The 6,386-nt window shown below is 47.6% G+C and overlaps 1 pseudogene; it reads right to left on the bottom strand.

Annotated features, from left to right (window-relative positions):
* Window positions 1-1,623: 1,623 nt before the first annotated feature.
* Window positions 1,624-6,153, bottom strand: LOC116893299 (annotated as a pseudogene).
* Between the last annotated feature and the right edge of the window lie 233 nt (window positions 6,154-6,386).

Raw genomic sequence — 6,386 nt, forward strand, 5'->3', positions numbered from 1 at the left:
ATTAGTCGGGGGACAGCAGACCAGTGGGTACGGGGATAACATTAACTGGTGTCTTAGTTAGGATTCCTATTGCTTTGATAAAAACACAATGACCAAAGAAGCAAATGGAGAGAAAGGGTTAATTTCATTTTACAGTTTCACATCACAGTAGATCACTGAGGATAGCCAGAGGAGAAAACGCAAACGAAGCAGGAACCTGGAGGCAGGAACTGAAGCAGAGGTCATGGGGAGTGGCTTGCTCCCCATGACTTGCTCAGCCTGCTTTCTTATAGAACCCAGGACCACCAGCCCAGGGGTGGACTGTCTATCTTCCCACATTAACCAACCATTACCTAGAAAATGTATCGAAGGCCAACCTTTGGGGCCCTTTCCTCATTTTCTCAATGTAGGGACATTTTCTCAATCAAAGTTCTCTCCTCCAAATGATTCTAGATGGTGTCATGTTGATATAAATCTAGCCAGTACAACTGGTGTCCTTTCCTCTGGTGTCGCCTGGGGCCACATCAAGGCAGCTGAGCCAGACCTGAGATTCCAGGATGACAGCAGAGCAGGGGAGAAACAGAGCCAAATTCTTGAGCTAAAGGCACAAAACCTTTCAGAGTTCTCCTTGCCAGGCCTGGACATGGGAGTGTCAGACCCTGAAGCTGTCTGCATAGAGTTCACACCATCGATAGCAGACCCAAAGAAACCGGGACTAGTCTGAGTCATTTCTTACCTCTCCCCTGACCAAGTCACATATCACATGGTGAGCAGGAGGGACAGGTATGACAGAAATGTCAGATGTGGGAAGATCCCTGGGCAAGGGTCCTGTACCTGGGCCATAGGCACTCAGTTCTGGCCAGGTGAGCCAGGCATCCCAGAAGGAGATAACTTCAGAGTGATTTCTGGGCAAACCCCGGGCACGGGAAAAATCTGCCTAAATTCCTCCTCTGGAATCTAGCAGGCAAATGAAGACCATAGATGTTATGGCTAAATAAATAAATAAATAAATAAATAAATAAATGTAACCTGTATGTATGCTTTTAACACCAGAAAGGCGAAACCTAACCTCAGTCAGCTCATCGAGATTTTATTGAGTCTGAATACTGTCACTCTTCTTCTGTGCGGCAATTGTCCTGTTTAATCTGCTTGCGAGCACTCAGGCAGGCACAGAGGACTCTGTTTTCAATGACCACTGTCCCGGTGCCTTCTACTGAGGCGTTCCTCATCTAGTGTCTGGGTCTGACCCACAAATACCTGCTCCAATGATTGTGGGTGGATGGAAGACTCTGAATCTCTATCTTTTGGGGTATAGGAATTTCTATTAATTCCCTTAGTGCATCTCTCTCTCTCTCTCTCTCTCTCTCTCTCTCTCTCTCTCTCTCTCTCTCTCTCTGTGTGTGTGTGTGTGTGTGTGTGTGTGTGTGTGGTGTGTGAAGGCGCAAGACGCTGCAAAGGCAAGGGAACCAAGGAAGCACTTACCTAATGCTAGCTCACAGGCAGTGTAAGCCCAGGAAAATCTCTCTCCTTGACTCTACTGCCTTTCCTGTATAACAGGCAGAGCAAGAGTACTTGCCTCACAGGGTGGCCATGGGAATTGCATGAGCTAATGCAGACTAAGCACCTAGAGCACTACAGAAATGCCTAACACTTCCATTCTTTGCTATTATAAGGGGCGAATATGAGAGTAGCTCTGGAGACAAATTCCAGGCGTTTCCTGTTGAGCACAACTCTTCCGCTATGTCTTCCTGATAAGAAGAGAAAGAGGAGGGTTATAGCCAGGGCACTGGGGGCAGGATATAACACTGGAATGTGCTGATGTCAGATCCCACAGAGCAGTCCTGAAAGCCACATCTATGCCAACTATGGCCCCATCGGTTGGATGGTACAGACAACGTTCTTAACAGGTAGAGGAAGAATGCTGGGTACTGGTAGACATCATACCTTGTTCCACTATGGTCTTTTAACTGCCAGTGTTGCCTCCCTTCCCTGGTCCTGGGGAACGCCCATAAGAGTGTCACTGTCATGATGCTATCCCCCAACACAGAGAGCAGGAAGAGCAGCTGTTGTGGGAGAGGTGTGCTGAACTCTTCCTTGGCTGATGCCTTGACTATGCAAAATGTCTTAGTTGAGGTTTCTATTCAATAAGACATCATGACCAGAAGCAAGTTGGTGGTGGGCGGGGGAATTTATTTGCCTTACACTTAGGCAGCACTGATCATCAACAAAAAAGTCAGGACAGGAACTCAATCAGGACAGGAAACCTGGAAGCAGGAGCTGACGTGGAGGCCATGAGGGATACTGCTTACTGGCTTGCTCTCCCATGCTTTCTTATAAAATCCAGGACCACCATCTCAGGGATGGCACCACCCACCGTGGACTAAGGCTTCCCATTCAATCTAATTAAGAAAATGTCCTACAGCCAGATCTTACGGAGGAAGTTTCTCATTTGAGGCTCTGTCCATTCAGATAACTCTATCTTGTGTCGTGTTGACATAAAGCCACCCAGCAAGCAAAGCCACCTTGCCTATTCCCTGTCACCTCACCTGCAAAGTAAACTCTGGGAACAGAGCTTTGTCCTAGCCCTAGCCATCTTGAACTGATGGTTTTAGCCACTTCTACAGCTCCTGAGTTCTGCAGCTCTGAGGCTTCCCTCTGTCTGGTGCCTAAGGGGTGTCACTGGTTAAGCCTTCTGTACCCTGGGTTCTGTCTGCAATTTTTCCTTGAGTGACATCTGCTTCTCTAGCAATGTACTAGCTTGAGGAAGGAAAATAGGACTTACTCCCTGTGACAATTTAGATGGATTGGCCATGTCTGACTAGAATGCAGTATCTGGAGAGTGGTTCATGGACAGGCCATTTAACATCAACATCATCAGGGGGAAGAGACAACAAATTTATGGTATGTACAGTGGCTGATACTATTCTGGGCCCATCCGCCCAAATAGGGAGTCTTTAGTCTCTATATGGAAATTTACTCTATAGGAAAAAAATCACTCAGATTTGACTTCTGAGGGATCCAAGAAGTTGCCAAACTTAGGTTTCCCAAAATGGAAAGCAATCCCCACAGATTTATGGGGGAATCACTAAAAGCTTACTAGGTGGTGGCCAAGTGCGGCCTGCCTAGCCCCCAGAGACCTAAAGGCAGCTGCCAAGTTCTCCCAGCTGGCCTAAGATATTTCAGTTTGAGCACAGAAAGCCCCACATCCAGAGAACACCAGTCTCATACAGTTCGGGATGGCTGTAGGCTGTTGACAATACTGACAGTGAATGTAATCAACCTCCCCTGTGTGAAGGAAGTGTGCCTCACAGTCCTCACTGACAATACTCAGCAGCTCATGTGGGAGACGTCTGACCCCCCAAGGACTTCCCATTCCATGGCGCATCCATGGGGTGAGGCTGAAGCAAGAAGATGATAGAGAGAGAGCTCTGTCTGGAGCCAGGGTACTTAGCAGCTCTCACTTGCTGCAGGAGATGAGATCCACGAGACTGTACACATGGCCCGAGTGCTAGTTACTTACTAATCACAGGGCTCAGGGAATCAGGCAAGCCTTGTTCTCTCTGCAGTTAAGTACCACGCATTCCCTAACATCCCTGAACGGCTCTTCTCTAACACCGCAAGAAACACTGTTTCTATGACCCAAAGAAAATACCCTTCTTTGTCTATTGTTGCAAAGTTACTTACCACAGCAAGGAAAAAAAAATAAGAACCAAAGAAAGGCAATAAAGAAAAATGGTTTGCCTCATTTCAAACCTCCATAGACCCCCATCCAAACGAAAGCAGGAAAATGAAATTAACTGTGCTCCTTGAGTTGCGAGCTTCTGCCCGGACTTGCTAAGAAAAACCTACTCTTGCCCACGGCCATGTCTGCTCCTGGCGACATCTGTCAGCCAGAGAGTTCAGTTGTTGGTAAAAAGCATGCCCCTGTTATTTGAACACCGCACAAATAGCGCGACTACAATGTAACCACCATTTCCAGAAATCACAAACCTGTGTGTCGTGCACTCCAAACACTAAGGCTGATTAGCGCAGAATTTAATTTTCCTTAATATCAGCCCAAGACAAGTGGAGCATGAAATTACCCTGATATGTTGATATTGTGCTCCCTCGTTCCAACTGTGTCCTGTAGATTCCCGTTGCTGGAGACAGGTGCCGCCCTGCGTGGGGAGGAAACCCAGCAACCAGCAGGGCTGGATGGGTAGGCAAGACGATTGGGTCTGAGGCCACGGGGACAGCATTCCTACAGTCACAGGAGCTCAAGGCCTGTGTGGTAATGACTCCACGGGACACTGAACGGTAATTAGAGATGATGGTAGAAATTATGGACTCGGTTGCCTATGAGGTACTTTCCAAGAACCTGGGGTCTGGGATTTTAAATCTTAGAGTACAGGTCCACAGGGCGCATGCTCAATAAATCAGAACCCAGGCAAGGCCTTGTTGGCTACTACTTACCCCTAAAGCTAAGAATCCATGCGTGTCTTCATGTGTTTGGAAGGAGGTGGTCAAAAGAAGATATTATGTTGATGTGAAATTTTTATGAAATTCCAACTTTTGTGTTCACATAACGTGTCCAGTCCCGTTTGGTGGCTGGAACCCAGGCATGCCTCTCATTTGGTTTTGTTTGCAGCTGCCCTGAACTACCCGAGCAGACCAGCAGGCCGGAGGGGTTTTGCAGCAGCAGAAGCTATACTGACCAGCCCTAAATGTTTACTGTTTGCCTCCTTCCTGGGAATGTTTGCCAACCTCTGAGCTAAGACAAAACTAGTTTTCAAATGGGTTCTCTGGAGGAGGGGCCAGGAGTCAAAGGGAGCAGAGTGGGCAGTTTGAGTGAAGCAGCCGTCTTTGTGTCAGTTCCACACAGTGCACTTTTGTTTGGAAAGCCAAACTCATCCAGGATCTGTACAATGGATTATAAAGTGCTTTCTCTTTGGTGATTTCCACTTGGCCTGGGCATGGTGGGCTATAGAGTGGGTCCAGGAAAGCCAATTCTAGCCCCAAACACAGCTCAAACAATAATAGGGTGTGTGTATTTGAACCCACAAGCTTATCCAACCAAGGGGCCTGAGCAAGCACACAAGGAAAGGTTAGAATCCCCAAAGGAGCCCATGGCAGGAACTCTCCCATGTACAGTGTTTGCTTCCCTGTGTGCCTGTCAAGCCCCGACTCATTTATTTTAGGATAAGTTTGTGTGTGTTACTGATTACAGAAAGTGTGCTATAGTAATGTTTTTATTAATCCCTGGAATGATACCCTCCCTGGGAAAGGGTCTTTGAAGAGCTTCAAATGACATTATCCTCGTTTTCTTTCTTTTTTTTTTTAATAGTTATGTAATTGTATTTATGTACAGAAAACTTAGTGTGCATTTTAGCCAGTTTAGTGGCGAGTTCTTTAGCCTTTGCCTTTTCCAGCTTGGCAATGCGAGCCACAGACTTAGGACCCAGGACGTTGCCTCCCCAGTGGCGGCGGATCTCGTCGTATCTGTCGTTATAATTGGTCCTAATAGCTTCCACCAGCCTAGCCAGAGCACCCCTGTCTTCCGAGTTCACCTGTGTGAAGGCAACAGTGGTGCACGTCTTCCTGTGGACCAGGCGCCCCAGCCTGGCCTTTCCCTTGATGATGCAGTAGGTCACCCCCATCTTTCTACACAGGACAGGCAGGAAAACCACCAGCTCAATGGGGTCTACATTATGGGCAGTCACCACCAGCTAAGCCTTCTTGTTCTCCACCAAGGTGGTGACTGTATCGATTCCTGCTCAGAGGACAGGTGGTCTCTTAGCTGGGACGTCCCCTTTGCCAGCAACTTTCTTCTCAGTACGGGCCAGCAGCCTCTGCTTCTTCTCCTGCTTTGTCTCTGGCCTGTACTTGTGGGCAAGCTTAAGCAGCTGAGTTGCTGTTTGCCTGCCCAGGGCCTGAATGAACTGGTTAATGGCAGGAGGTATTTGGAGCCACTTATAGAGGATGGTTCTTTGCCTCTGCAGCCTGATGTAGGGGGGAGGGGGCATTTGACTAAGTGTGTTAGATCTCTTTGGGGCTGATGTCCTACTCAATGCGGAGGCCTTGGGGCCTTTTCTCAAACAAAGGATTAACCACCTTTTTGGCCTCCTGTTTCTTGACGATGGCGGGTGTGGGGGCCGTGGCCACCTTCTTCCCCTTGACCTTCTTTCCTTTGGCCATCTTGCTAAGCTAGAGGAGAGAGCTATCCTCATTTCCTGAGTAGTCCAGCAATACTCCAATCCCAACGATTCTGCTCATTGCTCTGTATTGAATACTCACATGCCACTTAAAAGAATCCCTATTTGTAGTGTAAATACTCCTCCCAGGCCCAACTTCAAACTTCTAATACAGCATCCATTAAACAGGAGGGTAGGGAAAGAACATATTATTTCATAGTATTTTTTACTCCATAG

Source organism: Rattus rattus, chromosome 2 (genome assembly GCF_011064425.1).
Source record: "Rattus rattus isolate New Zealand chromosome 2, Rrattus_CSIRO_v1, whole genome shotgun sequence".
Taxonomy (NCBI): Eukaryota; Metazoa; Chordata; class Mammalia; order Rodentia; family Muridae; genus Rattus; species Rattus rattus.